General features: G+C 45.1%; 1 protein-coding gene and 2 long non-coding RNA genes across 3 annotated transcripts in view; 1 reads left to right on the forward strand and 2 right to left on the reverse strand.

Annotated features, from left to right (window-relative positions):
• Positions 1 to 8,428, reverse strand: part of TLN2 (talin 2) — a 425,370-nt gene extending 416,942 nt beyond the window's left edge. Inside the window, exon 1 of the mRNA XM_008139166.3 lies at positions 8,183 to 8,428. The gene's annotated coding sequence lies outside the window, so the exon portion shown is untranslated. The remainder of the gene's footprint in view (positions 1 to 8,182) is intronic.
• On the forward strand, positions 7,922 to 10,066 carry LOC114230660 (uncharacterized). Its single transcript, XR_008556113.1, has 3 exons — positions 7,922 to 7,951; positions 8,212 to 8,597; positions 9,827 to 10,066. It is a non-coding gene; the product is annotated as an uncharacterized LOC114230660 (long non-coding RNA).
• Positions 10,067 to 13,666: 3,600 nt separating this feature from the next.
• Positions 13,667 to 19,512, reverse strand: part of LOC129148991 (uncharacterized) — a 42,297-nt gene continuing 36,451 nt past the window's right edge. The window contains exon 4 of the long non-coding RNA XR_008555976.1: positions 13,667 to 13,743. This is a non-coding gene — a long non-coding RNA (uncharacterized LOC129148991). The remainder of the gene's footprint in view (positions 13,744 to 19,512) is intronic.

Below are 19,512 nucleotides of genomic sequence, written 5' to 3' on the forward strand. Positions count from 1 at the left end.
CCACACAGCCTGGTGAATCGGCAGGCAACTCTCCAAAACGCACAGGGGTTTTCTAACCTTTTGAAGTTACAAAATCTTCTTAATAGGAAAACTAATGCAGGAACTTTGATCAAGCCATGAAGTTATAATAAGAATCAGGCAAGAGGCAACAGAGCACAATTTATAACACTTTGTTAAGAGAAGCAAATATATATATATATAGTGGTTGTAACATCTCTGTTACAAAGGATCATAAGAGACCACTATGAACAATTCTATAGCAGTAAAGCATCACTTTGGCTGAAATTAAATTATTAGTTAAGAGAAAAACAAAGAAATAGATCAATTCCTAGAAACATATACCCTACCAAGACTGAATCATGATGAAATAGAAAATCTGAACAGATTGATTACTAACAAAGAAATTGGATCAATAATCAAAAACCTCCCCAAAAAGTTCAGGACCAAACAGCTTCACTGATAAATTCAACCAAACATCCAAAGGAGAATTAATACCAATCCTTCCAAACTCTTCTAAACACATTTTATGAGGCCAGCATTACCCTGATACCAAAACCAGATAAGGATGTTACACACACACACACACACACACACACACACACACACACACACACACAGATAATTATAGGCCAATCCCTGATGAACACAGATGCAAAAACCCTCAACAAAATATTAGTAAACTGAATTAAACATGTTAAAAAGATCATACACCATGATCAAATGGGATTTATTCTAGGGATACAGGATGGTTCAACATCCACAAATAAGTCAATATGATATACCACATTAACAAAACGAAGTATAAATATCATATGATCATCTTGATAGATGCAAAAAGAAAGCAGTTGACAAAATTCAACATCCATTTATGATTTAAAAAAACTCTCAACAGCCCAGCTGTTGTGTCTCGGGGGTTGACTGTCAACCCATGAACCAGGAGGTCACGGTTTGATTACCGGTCAGGGCACATGCCTGGGTTTCAGGCTCAATCCCCAGTAGGGGGCATGCAGGAGGCAGTCAATCAATAATTTTCTCTCATCATTGATGTTTCTCTCTCTCTCTCTCTCTCTCTCTCTCTCTCTCTCTCTCTCTCTCTGTCTCTCTCTCTCTCTCCCTCCTCTTTGAAATCAATAAAAATATAATTTTTAAAAAACTCTCAACAATATAGGTATATAGGGAATATACCTCAACATAATAAAGGCCATATATGATAAGCTCACAGCTAAGGTCATACTCAATACTTTCAGCTTTTCCCATTGAGTATCAGGAACAAGACAGGGATATCTACTTTCACCACTTTTATTCAACATAGTTTTGGAAGTCTTAGCCACACACGAATTAGTCAAGAAAACAAATAAAAGCATCCAAATTGGAATGAAAAAAGTGGAACTGACATTGTTTGCAGATGATGATACTATAGAGAGAGAATCCTAAAGATTCCACCAAAAAAACTATTAGATCCGATAAATTAATTCTATAAAGTAGCAAGATACAAAATTAATATTCAGAAATTAGTTGCATTTTTATACATGAATAGAGAACTATCAGAGAAATCAAGGAAACAATACCATATACAATTGCATAAAAAAAAACATAAAATACTTAGAAATAAATTTAACCAAGGAGGTAAAAAGCCTATAGCTTGGAAAACATTAGGATACTGAGGACAGAAACTAAAGAAGATACAGATAAGTGGAGGGAGGCACTGTGTTCCTGGGTCGGAATAATTGTTGAAGAGTCTATGCTGCCCAGGGCAATCTACAGGTTCAGTGCAATCCCTATCAGGGTACTCATAACATTTTTCATGGAACTAGAACAAATAACCCTAGGTTTATATGGAGCCATAGAAGACACTGAATGGCTGTAGCCATCTTGGGGAGGGAAGAACAGAGTTGGAGGTGTCACCCTGCCTGACGTCAAACTATATACTACAGGGCTATAGTGGTTGAGGCGGCATGGTACTGGCATGTAGACAGACGCATGGATCCATGGGACAGAATAGAGAATCCAGAAATGAATGCACACCTCTAAGGTCAATTACACTATGACAAGGAGGCAGGAATATACAGTGAGGTAGAGATCGTCTCTTCAATAAATGTGTTGGAAAAACTGGATGGACACATGCAGAGGAGTCAAGCTAGATCACTTTCTTGCACCGTATGCATGGGTAAAGTCAAGATGGATGAAAGACTTGGATATAGGACCCAAGGCCATAAACTCCTGGAAGAAAACATGGGCAGCGCAATCTTTGACCTCTCTCTCAGTAATATTTTTTTGGATGTATCTCCTCAGATAAGGGAAACAAAAGAAACAATAAACCAATGGGACTAAGAAGTATTTACACAGGCCGAAACTGGTTTGGCTCAGTGGATAGAGTGTCGGCCTGCAGACTGAAGGCTCCCGGGTTCAATTCCGGTCAAGGGCATGTACCTTGGTTGCTGGCACATCTCCAGTAGGAGGTGTGCAGGAGGCAGCTGGTCGATGTTTCTCTCTCATCGATGTTTCTAACTCTCTCTCCCTCTCCCTTCCTCTCTGTGAAAAATCAATAAAATATATTTTTTTTAAAAAAAAAAGAAGTATTTACACAGCAAAGGAAACCTTCAACAAAACAAAAAGACAACCTACTGAATGGGAGAAGATATTCACTAATAATGCATCTGATATGCGGTCAATATCCAAAATTTATAAGGAACTCATACAACTTAATACCAAAAAAACTAACAGTCCTATTTAAGAATGGGCAGAGAACCTGGATAGGCATTCCTCCATAGAAGACATGCAGATTGCCAATTGACAAATGAAAAGATGCTCAACAGAGCTGGTCGTTGGGGAGATGCAAATTAAAAGCCATGGTAGGATGTCATCTCAAACCTGTCAGAGTGGCTATCATCAACAAATCAACAGACAACAGGTGTTGGTGAGGATGTAGAGATGGCAGGATTGTAAATTTATGTGGCCACTGTGAAGAACAGTATGGAGGTTCCTCAGAGAGTTGAAAATAGAACTACCATATGATCCAGCAATTCCACTTCTGGGTATTTATCCAAAGAAACCCAAAACATTAATTCAAGAAGACTTATGTACCCCTATGTACACTGCAGCATTATTTGCAATGGCCACGATATAGAAGTGACTTGGATGTCCAATGATAGACAAGTGGGAAAAAAGATGTGGTGCATATATCCAGTGAAATATTGCTCAGCCACAAAAAAAGGATGATAAAATCTTGCCATTTGCAACGACATGGATGGACCTAGAAGGTATTATGCTAAGTGAAATGGGTCACACAGAGAAAGACAAATGCCATGACTTCACTTACATGTGGAATCTAAACACAAACTAACTCATAGATACAGAGAACATTTTGATGGTTGCCAGAGGGAAGAGGTGTTGCAGGAATAGCTCAGGAAGGGGAAGGGACTGAGATGTCAAACTGCGCGTTGTAAGAGCAGCCATGGGGATATGGAGTACAGCATGGAGGGTAATAGTCAATAGTATTGTGATAGCTATGTGTAGTGTCGAATGCTAGACTTGTCAAGGTGATCACTTCATTATAGATGTCTGGTCACTATGTTGTACACCTAAAACTGATGTGGTATTGTTTCAGCTGTAGTTGAAAATTATATATATGAAACTGTGGTGTATATATACAGGGGTGGGCAAAAGAAGGTTAATAATAACAATAATTAATAAACAACAACACAAGAATAAGCTGTACTCACAATAACACAAGAATAAGCTGTACTCATAACTGTAAACCTACCTTTCCCACCCCTAGATACAGTGGGATGATTATTCAGCCATAAAAAATAAAATATTGCCCTGGCCAGTGTGCTACATGGTTAGAGCGTTGGCCCGCAGGGACGCGTCCCTGAGTTGCAGGTTTGCCCCTTGGTCTGGGCGCATGTGGGAGGCAACCAGTCCATGTGTCTCTCTCTCACATCCATGTTTCTCTTTCTTCCTCTCCTTCTCCCTCCCTTCCACTCTCTCTGAAAAGCAACGGGGAAAATATCCTCTGGTAAGGATTAACCCCACCAAAGAAAAAAAGGAAAGAAATCTTGCCATTTGTGACAACGTGGATGGACCTCGAGGGCATTATGCTTAATGAAATAAAACAGACAGATAAAGACAAATACTGTATGATCCTTCTTATATGTGAATTAAAAAAATTCATAGATACAGAGAACAAATTGATGGTTGCAGGGGATGAGGTTGGGTAGGATAAATTAGTGAACTTTTTTTTTTAGTTTAAATAAATTTAAATAAATTTCACTTAGTAGTGAAATATTACAGTAGAAAACTTGGGAATACAGATTAAAAAGTTTACAGTAGAACTATTTCAGCTTCACTGCAAAAATTTCTCCTTTTGAAGTTAATTTTTATTATATAACTAGAGGTCCGGTGAACAGGATTTGTGTACTGGGGGGGGGCGTGGCCTGCTGTGGGAGCACAGTTCATCCCAGTCAGCCGAGTGGCACTCCCACTGTGAGAGCGTGCTGACCACCAGGGGGCAGCTCCCGCGTTGAGCATCTGCCCCCTGGTGGTCAGTGCGCGTCATAGCAACTGGTCAACCAGTCATTCTGATCGTTCTGCCGTTTGGTGGCTGGTCTTCTATTATATAGGATGTTTAACACATGTACATGTGACATGCATGTAGTTATAAAACATAATGCTAAATGTAGATGTATAGATTTTTTTTCTGTGCACAGTTGTTAAAAGTTTATATTGTTTACCACCTGTAAGCATCTTTGTTGTTGTTAATCCTCACCCAAGGATAGTTTTGCTATTGATTTTTAGAGGGTGGGGGATTGAGCCTGCAACCAAGGTTCATGCCCTTGACCAGAATCAAACCCAGGACCCTTCAGTCCAAGGGCTGACACTCAGCTGACACTGGGCTAAATGGGCAAGGGCCTATAACCATCTATAACTGCTCTTGGGAACTAATGATATGCTGACAAGGAGTGGAGGAGTGGGGGAATCACTATAATCTATAATAATAAAAGAGTAATATGCTAATTAGACCGGATGTCATTCCAGATGTCCTTCCTGATGAAGCCAGGGCTGGAGGGAAGCAGGTCCCAGGTGCCTGCGGGCGGCCCGAGGGAAGTCACCCGGGGCCCAGGTGCCTTCGGACAGCCCGAGGGAAGCCAGCCTAGGTCCCAGGTGTTAGAGGGAAGCTGGTGTCGGCAGCTGGGGGAAGGAAGGCCTACTCTTGCATGAATTTTCATGCATCGGGCCTTTAGAAATATAAGCGAAACTGGACTCAAAAATAACACACACACACACACACCCCTCTTTATAAAACTTGATTTCGCTTAAAAATACTCCAGGGAAGTGACTGAAAAACGCTGAACAAATAGTTTTAGCAGTAGGTGAATTAAAGACACACACATATGAGCCTCTTCCTATAAGGAATATGCCCAGTACTCACACAACAGGGGCAACTAAAAAAGCTCACTTTCCCTGCAGACGTAGAAGTGCAACACCAATACCAAAAAGAGTGGGCACAAAGGCAGAGGGAAACCAGTGACTCCCCCCGTCTGAGGAGCCCTGTGTTTCTGTGATTCAAGTGGGAACTTTACAAAACGGATGGAGGCTTTCTGCAACCGATTTCTCTCCTAAATTAGTACATTAATGCTAATTTTAGAGAAATGTACCTTGGGCTCTGGGTGCTTCCCACAATTCTAGGGCTCAATGAAAAGTCCAGCATCCATGCAGGCGTGCCTTCTCTCTCGTGGCCACTTGTCACAGCCAGGACCTCGCCTCGGTTTTGTATGGACATCACGAATCAGCAAGCCAGGAAGACCGCTGACATTCACCGTGGAGGCACTTAATGAAGTGGACAAGGAAGGAGCAGGCTAGGCCCTGCCATCACAGGGCACATCTCCCAGATGGAAGCTTCCCCACCCTCCTCCCACCGTATTCCCATTCTGTGACCCCCGGAAGGCTCTCCAATGATGAAGCCCCAAGGTGCTGACATGATCTCAAATACCATGGCAACATTTCAGTAAGAAGACAAGGCTGGTACATTCCTCCATTCAGTTGATTGCTGGTCAGCAAACACACACTTCCCCTGCCCCTTTGCAAAGCAAAAGTCATAATCTATTTGAAAACAATCTATTTTAAAAGTAAAAATTTCCACGTGGCTTAGCGGTTGAGCATGACCCTATGAACCAGGGGGTCACAGTTAAGATTACAGGTCAGGGCACATGCCCAGGTTCTGGGTTCGTGGGATGTGCAAGAGGCAGCCAATCAATGAATCTCCCTGATCATTGATGTTTCTCTCTCTCTCTCTCTCTCTCTCTGAAACCAATAAAAACATTTTTTAAAGCAACGATTCATTCCCCCCACCACTCATTCCTGCGAAGTCGCTAACTCCAAGCTCCAGAGAAGGGGCGACAGCAAACAACCTGGCGAGTGCCACAGCTCAGCACACCCAGGTACTATTAGACGCCAAAGTGAGTGGACTTAAGAGTGCCAGGGTGCTTGTCATTTGGGGATCCATTTCTCCAGGACCTCATCCCTCCCTCCTGTCTTCAGCTGAGTCTTGGACAACGCCAACACTTCAGCTCACTCCTCCCTCATCTTCTGGAAATAACCCGAAGGTGAGTTTTCACAAGACACAGGGATTCTGAATCAACTCCCATTTCCCAAGTCACCTCGGCAAAAATCCAAGTTTCCCCACGCGTCACCTGAAAACCCAACTTCTGGAAACGCCCCCTTACCTCGCCAGCGCGAGCTGGCAGCGCGGCGACCGCGGAGCACGCAGCCGCGGGCGCTCCCGCTGTCCCCGCCGCAGCCTCAGAGGCGGTAGGAGGCTCAGGCTGCTCTGCGGCCGGGATGACTGCCAGCCAGGCCCTGGGCCCTGCGCCGCAAACCCGGGCGCCTCTTCTCCCGCAGGGAGGGAGCTCCCGCGCCCTGCGGTGCGCCCGGGCGAACCCAGGCGCTGGGGAAGAGCTCTCCACCCCGCGCCCGACCTGGGGACGCCGCCAGGCGCACGGCTCCGGCGGAGCGCCCGGGCAGCGGGGCGGCGGGAGAGGGGCGTGTTCCTGAGCCTCGGAGCCCAAACGCCCGGTCTCGGCGGGACAGGGGAAGGAGGCGAGCCGAGCGCGTGTCCCTGACGGCGGCTCCGGGCCCTCAACGCCAGCCGGCCTGGCGAGCGCTGCAGCCGCGCGCCCCTGCGGGGACAGCCGCCGGGCTCGCCCTGCGCAGCCGCCTCCGCGCGGGCCTCGGAGCCAAACTTTCCCGGCGAAAACCGCTCGTGCGGGGGCGCCGCACTATCTCCCCGGCCCAAAAACTGTGCGCCCCCTCCCCTCCGCAGCCAAGACCCACTGAAAATATGGCGCCCTGGAACGTCGTGCCTCGGTCTCCTCCGGGAATCCCGAAATGCCCGTCTCCGGGACCCCGGCTCCCAGCGGGCGCGAAATCTCAGCTCGTGTGGCCACAGAAGGAGAGGGCGCCGCTAGTCCAGTGCGACACTGAATCCAAATCCTGCTCTCGCGCTCTAGGCGGGCGCTGCCCCCGTCCCTCGGCGAGCGACCAGCAGTTTCTGGTGACGAAATTGCCAAGTAAGGGGGAGTCGTGGAATAGGCAGGTACAAGAGTCCGGACTGGGGAAGGGGCTGGGCACCAGCGGGCTGTCTTTGCCCGAAGCCTGGCCGGAGACTTGTTTGCAAAGTGGCGCTGGAGTCGGGGCGGCCAGTGCTGGAATGAAGCCGTTCCGCCCGCGCCAACTCTCCTGGCACGGGGGCCCGGTCGGGGCCGAGGGGACACTCCAGGCGGGCGAGGCCGCTTTTCAAAGCCCAGTTACCGGAAACCCAGCGGGAGCTCCGGAGCCGGAGGGGACCGGCTGCCCGCGGCCAGGGATCCGCTCTGGGGCGCCGGCTGCGAGGCTGTTTGCAAACCGCTGCGCCCGGGTCGAGTGCAGTGAAACATACATGTGCAGTAGGCAGGTGCATTGATTTTATTTTATTTTTTATTTTCCTGCAGAAAGCCCTCCTAGAGCATCACATCTGGGAGGTGTGCGGGTTTTTTCCTGCATTTGGCATCACTCACGAGATGCAAAAGGAAGGAAAAAAACCACCCACATTTTCCTGCTGTCGGGAGGGAAAAGACACGAGAAATTCATGCAACGTGCATGCAGCTGGAGGAGGAGGAAAACCCGAGTGAGCCGTGCGCCTTACCGGGGGATGCATTTACTGTCTCATTGCAGAGCGCCTGCCCGGGAGTGCAGCCGGCGTTCCCCCGCGCGCCCGGCGACCGCTCCGCTCCCGCAGCCGCCTCAGCCCCAGCCGCCGCCGCTGGCTCCGGGCGCGGAACAAGAGCCGAGGGCGAGCGCGAGCGCACGGCCCGCGAGCGCGGGGAGGGCAGGAAGCGCGTCATCACTCAGGGACGGCGCGGCCCCGCGAGTCTCCGCACGGCTCCGGTTTGGACGCGGCTCCCGGCCGGGCCAGTGCTGGCGCTCCCGCGCCCCTCCTGGGTCTCTGCCCGCGGCCGGTGCTGGAGGGTCCGCGGGGGAAGGCGACGCGCCGGCCGAGCTGTCGCGGGAAGAGGGGCGCGCAGGGTGACCCCGGCTCCCCAGAATTGGACCGCTGCTGTGTAAGGGAGATCGGGGTGGGGAGGGGTGGGGGAGACTGGCATCTTTGGGAATGGGGCCCCTGGGTCCGCAGAGCGCTTCTCCCCACCACTGCCCAGGCCCCGGAGAAAGTGTGGTGCGGTTCCCGCGTGAGGACCTTGCGGGCTATTCTGCTACGGGAGCTGGCGGCGGGGCTCTGCGCGTGTTGGGCACGCAGACTCTGAAACTCTGCCGGTCAGTGGTCACTTCGGTCTTTTTGAGAACAGTCATCAGGAAATGATGCAAGGTGACCTGGAGCGATATGAAGGTTAAGTGGGCGAGGAAACGAATCACAATACACGATAGGATTCCAATTTAAAAACATATATGGAGGCAGAAAAGAGGGGGGACAGATAAACACCAAGATGTTAACTAGGTCTCTCAGTGATGGATGGAATTGTGAGTGAATTTTCTTTTTCTGCTTAGTTCTAGTTACTGATTTTTCAGTAAGAAGCACATTATTTTTGTAATTTCAAAAAAGTTTTAAATAAGAAAAGGCCTGGCTTTTTTTTTTTCCCTTAATGCCAGTACAAAAGGACCAAAATAGACCCCTCTTCTAAGAAATAGATAGCAAATCTCTCCAGTTACTCAAAAATGAAACTACTTCAACTTTTTGATGTTTAACAGAGCACGAAACTACTGTTGCTCTCTGAACTAGAGAGTGAGTTGATTTTGTAAATTGAAACTATCTTAAAGAAGTCCATTGGGACATTGGATAAGACTGGACATTCTGTTAAGAACAATGGCAAGTCTTTGTCCAAGCTGATGAACTTGATTTTATTATGGTCACAGAGATCTTGATAACCTTAGAGTACAACTTTGTTACTTATAGTAGAGAATAAACTTTATAAATCAAAAGGCACAGTCAGAAAACCAATTAATTGGCAACTTAAGGAAGTCCTCAAAATTATAGGGTATAGACTGTTTCTAATTGTACAGATAAAATGTTTCTGCTCACCACAGCTTTTTCAACATTTACCAGTCTAACAGAATAACTGGTGATGGCTGCAAGCCACCTCAGGATGGTTAAGTAAATGTTTATTGATTACTGTAAGAGATCGGTAATAAGCTCATTAAATTATGCCACCAAACTTGTCCCTCGGTTTACTGACAAAGAGCAACCATGTTGTTGTGTTTGACATGCCAGGTTTACATCAAAAGAATCTCATCAAAATAGAAAAGACTTTGCAAAATAATTTTTCTCTTCCTTTAGTCCTGGCTGGATAGGGCCCAATGGCTTCTCATCAAGCATCTCAAAAATCAGTTCTTTTCCCAAAAAACTGGATTTCAAGATTTTCTGTCACTTAATTCAACCTTCTCAAAGCATCCCCATGTTCTTCCACAGCCTGCCAATGTGATGTGGTTTAATGCTAGACGGTAAGTCCCATGACAGCAAGGACCTTATCTGCATCTTCGTGCATACAAGAGGGCCTGGCACATAGCGGGTGCTCAATAAATATTCATTTCATGAAAATAGCATATTTGTTTCTTATTTACTTGGCTAGTTCCTAAGATATTTGAAAAGTTCTTTCTCCTAATAGACTATCAGCAAAATTCTGGGATGCTACGAGCTTGTAGGGTTAGAGCATTAGTTTCATCTAGTAATTTACTCTTTTCCAAATAGCAGCCAAACCCTAAGACATGCAGAGGTGCAAAGTGCAGGTGTCTGTGAATTGCTGATCTAATTAGCACTATTTTTGGTTCTCTTTACATCAGTCAAACGTTTCCCCCAGTGAGAAAGAATATTAATCCTAGAACATTTTGCTTTAGTCCTGACCTCGAACCGACTGATTTTGGACATTTCACTTATTTTTATCATAACTCCGTTTCTGTAACCTGTTATGACCCCAAAGCCATTTACTATTTCTTTAGAAAAACCAACTCTAACTATTCTATTGCCTAGCAGTATATTTTTCAACCATTTCCCAGTAGATGTAAAATTGCTTTTACCAGTAACCAGTAAGTGCTCTGAAAACGAGACTCCTTCCTGAGGTCTGAAAAGATATTTCTAAATTTAGAGTTGGCTATTAGTCCTCTCTCTCTGTAGTAGTCACAGTGACCATAGGTTACTGTAGACCAGCAAAAAATCTGTAAAACTCATTCCATCTAATCAATTTACCAAGCCTTCAGACTGTCCTCTTCCTGCCAAGCAGATCATCAGGAACTGGAAAAAAATACAAAACACCACATTCTGTGTGAATAAAGAGTGCAGCATTTGGGGGAGTAAACCATTATAAATACATCTAGAACTAAAATCCATTTTCTTCCACAAGCTAGAGCTATAAATACCATGCCAGGTGTTGATTGGTGCTGAAGAGCCAGATGATACGCAGTTGCTCCCCTCCCCCCATTGCACTATTAGTCTTAACCTCCTGACTTCTGTGTGCATATGTATATACCTGAGCAAACCCAACTGTGTCCATATTGAAGAGAAAAAAATTCTACCAAATACTTGTTCCACGTTTGTTTATAAGATTATATTTTGTGTGGTGTTGAGATACCTTCTAGTAGTTCTTTTAATACAGTACACCAACAGTTTATGACATTATCCCCCTTTCAGAGTTGTGTCCACTCCCTGGAGAAAGGGGATATGGGAACCACATTTTCTACAAATTGCCTGTACTCAGAACCAAGATGAAAGCAAGATACTTAGGCTTCTTATTACCACCATTTGACATCTCTAGCTTTACAGAAACCTCTCCAACTCTTTTTTAATTACAAGTTCTAGGAGAGAATATTACCTGATAATTATAGAGGGAATATTATCTGAGTTTCAGTGCAGCATGTAATTAAGTTACTTTCATTTTATTTGAAAGGCAGATATTTGACATTTTGCAAGGATTAATATATTTTTGGGTTTTTTTAAATATATTTTTATTGATTTTAGAGGGAGGAAGGGAGAGGAAAAGAGAGAAGGAAACATGGATGAGGGAGAAACATTGATACACTGCCTCCTGCACCCCCGCCCCGCCCCCCACTGGTAATTGGGCCCCAAACTGGGCATGTGCCCTGACCCAGAATCCACCATGACCTGTTTCATGAGTGGATGCTCAACCATTGACCCACAATGGCTGGGCTATATTTTAGGTTTTTAGCTTTCTGTAAGTATGGCGTCTCACCTCATTCCTGACTGTTCAGGATGGAATGATAGATGCAGACTTAAATGTCTTTTTTTTTCTTTTCTTTTTTTAAAAAATATATTTTATTGATTTTTTACAGAGAGGAAGGGAGGGAGAGAGAGAGTCAGAAACACCGATGTGGGAGAAACATCGATTAGCTGCCTCCTGCACAGATGTGCCCGCAACCAAGGCACATGCCCCTGACCGGAGTCGAACCTGGGACCTTTCAGTCCGCAGGCCGACGCTCTATCCACTAAGCCAAACCGGTTTCGGCTTAAATGTCTTTTTAAGAGAAAATTGCTCACATGGATTCAGGAAACAATTGTTATTATTGTACCCAACATAGGACATGCTTGAGATTAATTTTTCTTTTTCTGATGTATATAAAACACTATGGAAGGTTCTTGAAATGTCTGAAGAAACATGCGGTCTAGAAGAGTACCAATAATTATGCTAAATTGGACTCATCTTTAATCCAAGTCAAATGGTTAATATAAATAGTATGTGAGGTAGGATGTTTCTCATTTGGTCACTTATTGATTTGAGAAGGGGTTATTAACTTGTTAAAAATGTTTTTGAAATATTTTTATTGTATATCATCAAAACTCTTAATAAATATGAAACTTTTAAGTCTCTTTAGTCATTTGCCATTTTAAAAATTGTTATATAGATAAGCATGCTTTTCTTAAATGGTCTGTAACAGCAAGGTATTATAGAAAGTCTGACACTAAAAATTTTTTTTGTTAAATCTGGGGTCATAGTAAATTGCCCCTCTATCACTAAAATATGTTGAATAAGATTGACTTCTTTGATTCTGGAGATGTATTTATTTACTAGAGGCCCGATGCACGAAATTACAGCCCTTGCCTTTCAGGAGGGTTGGAAAGATTAGAGAGGCCACACCTGATATTCAAATTGATTCTGTTGATAAGAGGTCTTTAAAGGTCTTCTTTCATCTAGTCACTTCCCTCAGAATTATAAGCTTCAGAGGTTTAGAAAACCAAAGGAAAAGGTTCTTCCTGACCAAGACCAGGCACAGTGGAATAGCTGTGGTCCTGGTAGCCCTATGTTCTGTTGCTCAAACCAGCCCAAAGCAGGTGTCTTAGGGTGGCCTGGAACCTTTAAGGTCAACGACAGTGCAGGATTTCTGATGAACTGCCTCGTACAGTATTTGTCTCACCATTCTGAGTATATTTTGACTCCTTGCCAGACCCATCTCCTGGAGCTCCATCAGTTTAGGAAGTTTTGATTGTCCTCAGTTTGTGATTCCATTGAGATTTGTCAAACTTTGGTCATTATAACAGTATTCTATCTTTATATTGACAAACTCAGAATTCTCATCATTAGAGCTACTTTGCAAAGACTGTAAAGTTGGCATGATACAGTGCCTTGTCAAAGGTAAGTTAGAGGGGAGCTTGAAAGGGAAGGGAAAAGAAGAAAATAGCCATTCAAATGATTTGTAGTGCATCAGCTCTTAACATTATTCTTTAAATATTTCCCCAATGCAATCTGAATAAGATTTAAAACAAAAACCTTCAGCACCAGTTCAATTAGCTTAATTTTTTCCACCCATAGACAAAATAGAAATAAGGTCATAATATTTCATCTTCCCTAACATCAGAAAGATCACTTGCAAAAACATCATTTTGGTCTCCTTTGAATTTAAAGGGTTCTATCTTTTTTAATGTATTTATATGTAGCTCAGAATCAAAGGCTACTATGAAAAAATAGGGCTCTTTATATAATCAATGGAATGAAGTGGTATTTTATTATCACTTAGCTCTCTAACTCCACTTCATGCTATTCTCTTATTTAATGATCCTTTTAGCTACAGTAACTTAAGAACAGAATCCCCAACACATAAAGTCTCTATATTCACTGAGATTCAGTCATACCTCTGACTGACAAATCTTTATTATTCATATTACTTGGCACAAATAAATACATTTCTTAATGAATCAGAAATCAGTCAAAATAAAAGTAGTCATCCTGAGGTTCCTCCTTTTCATGCCTAAAGTAAAAAAGAAAGCATTAGTAAATTGATGTTAAGCCCTATCCTTTTAATGACAAGTGTCTGACTCACCTTTTTTGTCCCCTAAAGCCCAGCACCCATAGCAGCATACAATGAATACATGTTTATTAAATATATTACTGTCATTTAAATAAGTTAACTCAGTCAAATGTGCCCCACAAATGCCCAGTTTACAACTAATAGATGACAAGGGTATTGGGAGAAATAAACTCATAAGAGCCAAGTGTATAAAAACTAATTTCACTCCTTTTGTAATGTCTTCATCCCCTCTTCAAGAAGTTATTTGAATGGTTTCCATTCCACCCCTGTCCTCCAATCACTCAGTTCCTCTCTTCAGAGGTGATCACTTTTACCAGTTTCTTGCATATCCTTCCAGGATAACCTATGCTTATAAAGAATAAACATGTTCACTTTTTTTCACAAATGGTAACATACTATTCTGCTGCTTGCTTCCTTTGTTGTTCTTTGCAGGTAGATTTTTAATCATAATATGCTTTTTTGAAAAATTTTAAACATATAACAAAGGTAGAGAGATTGTATATTGAACCTGGTATACTATCATCCAATTTCAACAATTAAAGACATTGTATGATTTCACCCCCTACTTATACAAGCACAATGCCACAGTTACAACAAATAAAATTAATAATAATTCCTCGGTATCATCTAGTACCCAATCTATACTCTAATTGTCTAAAACATGCCAAAAATCAGGTTTGTTTTCTGTGTTTCTCAAGTCTCTTTTCATCTAGATATCTGGAGTATCCCATCCTATTGTTTTCTATGGCACTGACTTGAATAAAACTGATCAATTGTCTTATAGAATATTTCACACTATGGATCTCTCTTGTGGCATTGTTTAACTCCATCCTTTATTTCCTTACTAGAGGCCTGATGCATGAAAATTCATGCACTGGAGGGGGCTCCCTCTCACAGTCCGGGAGCCCTCAGGGGCGGGAGGCAACCTGGCGATCAGGGGAAGGCGACACCCCCATCACACCTCTGCTGCTGCCACTGCTGGCAGCGCAAGCCTCAGCCAGCCCTGGTTACCTGAGCCTCAGGCGGCCCTGGGCGGCTGGGCAGCCACCATCTAAGGCTTGCCTGCACCTCGGGCCAGCTCTGGGCGGCTGGGGGGCTGAGGAGACTGGGGGACTCCAGAGGCAGGTGTGCGGAGTGGCCAGACCCGCCTGGGGGCAGGCCCAGCTGTGCCACGCACCTGCCGCCCCAGCGGGGCTGGGGGGCTGGGCACTGCCATCTTGTGGCTGTGGGTGCCACCATCTTTGAGGGCATGGCAGTCAATTAGCATATTCCCTCCTTATTGGCTGTGGATGCTGCCATCTTTGTGAGGGTGTGATGGTCAATTAGCATATTCCCTCTTTATTAGATAGGATTTCTTGTAAAATGGAATTTGGTCTGTCAACTTAATTAGGCTCATCTTTGGGGCTCAGGTTTAATTTTGGGGCAAGTATACTTCCAAGCTAGTGCTGCATGTCTCATATTGCCTCACATCAGTGGGCACATAATGTCCGGTGGCCCACATTTCAGGGAAGCTGAGATTGACCAGTGAGTTCAGGGGGTGACATCATGATCTGAATATTGTAAAGTTCCCATCAGCCTTTTATCAAGTGGTTTCATTCCTTGGTGACTGACTGCCACCTGAATCAATGGTTTACTGAGGCTGCAAAATGGGGTATTCTAGTTCTAGCATTAGTGTGTGAAAGAATAAGCTTTCCCCGAAAAAGTCCACATAATCTTAGAATTTGTTGAACTGGAATATTTACAGCAAAGCTCATGGAAATATATCATCACAAGAATTACCATTAAGAAGGCTCTAGCCTGGCCAGCATGGCTTAGTGGTTGAGCATCAACCTATGAACCAGGAAGTAGCTGTTCAATTCCCAGTCAGGCCATATGTCCCAGTTGCGGGCTCAATCCCCAATAGGAGGCCTGTAGGAGACAGCCAATCAATGATTCTTTCTCATTATTGATGTTTCTAACTCTCCCTCTCCCTTTCTGAAATCAATAAAAATATATATTTTTAAAGACTCCAAATCCCTCTAAATTGCATCAAATAAAAACAAAACCTGCAGTTTCAAAAGTTTTATTTGTTTTTTAAGGTTTAAAGAGTCTAGTTCTATTCAGAAGCAGCTGATATTGTCATGGGGGGATGGGGCTTCTACAGTTATATAACATTCTAAATATAACCTATTGGGAATTTTCTCCATTTGCATAATAAAGCCCATTCATATCTACAAAAGAAATTATTCATACCTAATCTGAAATGTATTATAGAATAATTTCCTTTATAAAATATTAGAAAAATGGAAACAGTCTTCTCTGGGGAGGAAATCTCCAGGGAGACAGGATATTCCCTGAATTGCAGATAAATCCAAGCAGAGAGCCATTGTGTAGCTGAAAGGCTTTCTAAGCATTGGGCATTTCCCTACAAGGTGGTGTGCCTCCCATTAAACAGAGGCTTTCAAACTGAGACTCACTGGGTGTTCATTCAAATGCCTACGCCAAGGGTCCTCAAACTTTTTAAACAGGGGGCCAGTTCACTGTCCCTCAGACCATTGGAGGGCCGGACTATAGTTTAAAAAAACTATGAACAAATTCCTTTGCACACTGCACATATCTTATTTTGAAGTAAAAAAACAAAACGGCAAAAGCACCCACATGTGGCCCGCGGGCCATAGTTTGAGGACGCCTGGCCTATGCTTTACACCAATTGATCCAGATTGACTGAGGCTCTTCCTTTGAATTCATCCCAGAGACCATTTGGGGAAAACCCTATTGTAAGTGCTGAGGGTTCTGAGCCTCACATCCATTCCCATTGTACATTGCCTCGTGGAGATGGTTATTATAGCACTACTAGTGGCCCAGTGCACAAATTCATGCACCTTGAAAGGAACTGTGGGCAGTGATGCTGTGGTGGTAGGCACAGGGGCGGGTCTCGGCCCATCCTCCGTGACCCCACCTGGCCCCTCCCGCCACAGCCTCCCACCCCCATCCGCTGTCTGCCAGCAGCCCCACTCCCGCTGCCGCAGCTCCCACACACTGACAGCGCAGGCCCCGCTCGCACTCGCTGACTGTGTGGAACAATTGGGGCTGGTGCTGTCAGCAGGTGTGAGTAGTGGCTGCTGCCCTGATTGCCCCTCAGGAGCAGGGGGAGGTGGAGAAGCCCCCAGGGGCAATCAGGGCTGGCAGCTGCCGCTCACACCCACTGATGGCACTGAGTGATCAGGACTGGCGCCGGGCACTGGCAGCGGGTGTGAGCAGCAGCTCTGGCGCCAGCTGCGGGTGCGAGCAGGGCCGGCGCTGGCAGTGGGTGCGAGTGCAGGGTAGGATCGCAGCATGCAGGAGCAAGGAATTTTCAGTAACCACTAGAGGCTTGCCCCAATGACAGCGACTGGCGCCCTGCCTTGGTCTAGCACCCCTGCTCATCTGCTCCATCATTCCACCAAGGCCAACACCCGCCATGGTCCACACACATCCCCTCGTGGTCAGCGCACGTCATAGCAACTGATTGTTCAGTTGTTCGGTCTATTTGCATATTAGCCTTTTATTATATAGGATGTGTCTCTGAAGAGTTTCCTTATGAATTAATTACACTCCATTAGCCTACACTATAAAGATGTATGCATTTCTCCATACTCTTAATATAAGTCAATGAGAGCACCCTCTTGACAATAAGCATCAGTACAGCCCGTGGCAGGGACTGGTCATGCTTGTACTTCACCTTGCTGCCTTCCCGCCCTACTTTTTGTGTTCTGCAGAAGTTTGGGCTCATGATGGGCTGACAAAATGTGCCAGTGATAGTGAAAGACCCATCATGGACTTGCAAAGGCAGCACACATGTGGAGGTGAGAATGAACACTGCACAGGGGCTCAAGGGCCCCCCCAGAAGTGACTGAGGATAAAGAACTGTAGACAGTTACTGACTGGTGGAGGGAGACTTTCTGGAAGATGCAAGGTATTGAGAGCAGCAGGGGTGGGTGGCCCAACAAGAAACTAGGAGGGGAGGCCTGAGACTTCAGAGATTGGAGGGAAGTGAGGCAGGATCACCAGGACATGAGGTTGGAAATATTGATCTCCACAGGGACTCTATGATAACAACCTCATTCAGCATTGAGTTAAGGAGGCAACCCCACCCCAGTTCACCCCTATTTTCCCACAAAACGGTCATTGGTCTTTGGGCTGGAGAATGAACCATTTATGAAGGGAAAAGCTCCAAAGTGTCAAAAGTGTGTGTGCACATGAGCCTGTTCATTCTACCTGCATGCTCTCTGCAGAGACAGGACACAGGCAGAGACACGGCAGGGGCTTGGCACAGCAGCTTCCCCTAGGATGGGCGGCGGGGGACTGAACTTGCGGCTACGTCACAGATGAGAGCTGCGGGGGAGGGAGGGGAACTGTCCAGGATGGAATATCATTGTTTATTTCTAGGCTGCATTGAGGAACTCAGATTCCAGGTCAGTGAGAGAAGACAAAAAGAACCACTAGAATGACCCAACAGCAAAGAACTGGGAGAGTGTCCCCAGTCAGAGAGGCAAAGGGCAGAGGAGATGTTGAATAAGAGATGCAGGGACCTGGGTCAGGAAGAAGCCAGCCAAGCTCTAAACCACTGGAGTGACCTGCAATGGGCTTGGACATGGACTGGATGGGACATTTGGGTTCCCTCGCCATGTGTATGCTTCAGAAAACAAAGCAAAACAAATAGATGTTTTAATTAAAACTTTTCACTATTAAGGACTTTCTAGAGAACAGTGCCAGGTCATTCAATCAGATGTGTTTCTAGCATCTAGCACTGTGCTGGGCACATGGAAAGCTCCCAATAAATTTCCGGAATGAATAAACACACAATGAGTGGGGTTCAGGCCAAATGATGTGTTATGCTAAACAAAACAAGCAACTGGGACTCTTTGTGCCACAGGCAGCTCTTGCGCTATCCCACCACGGATGTCTCCATGATGTTTTAATCATAGCACTTACACGTGGCTCATGTTCACACGTCTGTCTTGTCCACCAGGTCGAGCTGCCTGATGGCTCGCTTCCTGAGGCGTCATGTCTTAGGAATCTTCAAGTCGTCAGTTCTTACCGTAGTACTTAGTACAAAGTAGGTGTTGAGCAAATAGCCATTAAAGGAATGACTGAGGGAATGAACAACTTACCAGGGAACTGAGATCTCTAATATCGACTCTGTTCAGTGTTATCTAAGCTGCCCTTTCTGTCCCTTGCCAACAAAGCACCCTACCTGTTTGAGGAAGTCACTTACACGGATGGGGAGAAACAAGCTGGAAGTTCCTAGAGGAAAAGTCATGCTGTCGCCGAAACCGGTTTGGCTCAGTGGATAGAGTGTCAGTCTGCGGACTGAAAGGTCCCAGGTTCGATTCCGGTCAAGGGCATGTACCTTGGTTGCGGGCACATCCCCGGTGGAGGGTGTGCAGGAGGCAGCTGGTCGATGTTTCTCTCTCATCAATGTTTCTAGCTCTCTGTCCCTCTCCCTTCCTCTCTGTAAAAAATCAATAAAATATATTAAAAAAAAAAAAAGTCATGCTGTCATTTGGAAGACAGCACTAAGAGCGGCTAGAGTCACGGTTTACCAAATAAAGTAGACAGAAGCTGGATGTCACCAGTGTGGTCTGGTGGTTTTTCATTTCCACAAAATGAACATAGCTGGGCTGGCCGTTTTTCAGAAGAGATGGTAGCCTCCCACATTGCCACAACAGACAAGAGATGAAACGTGAA

Source organism: Eptesicus fuscus, chromosome 5 (genome assembly GCF_027574615.1).
Source record: "Eptesicus fuscus isolate TK198812 chromosome 5, DD_ASM_mEF_20220401, whole genome shotgun sequence".
Classification (NCBI taxonomy): Eukaryota; Metazoa; Chordata; class Mammalia; order Chiroptera; family Vespertilionidae; genus Eptesicus; species Eptesicus fuscus.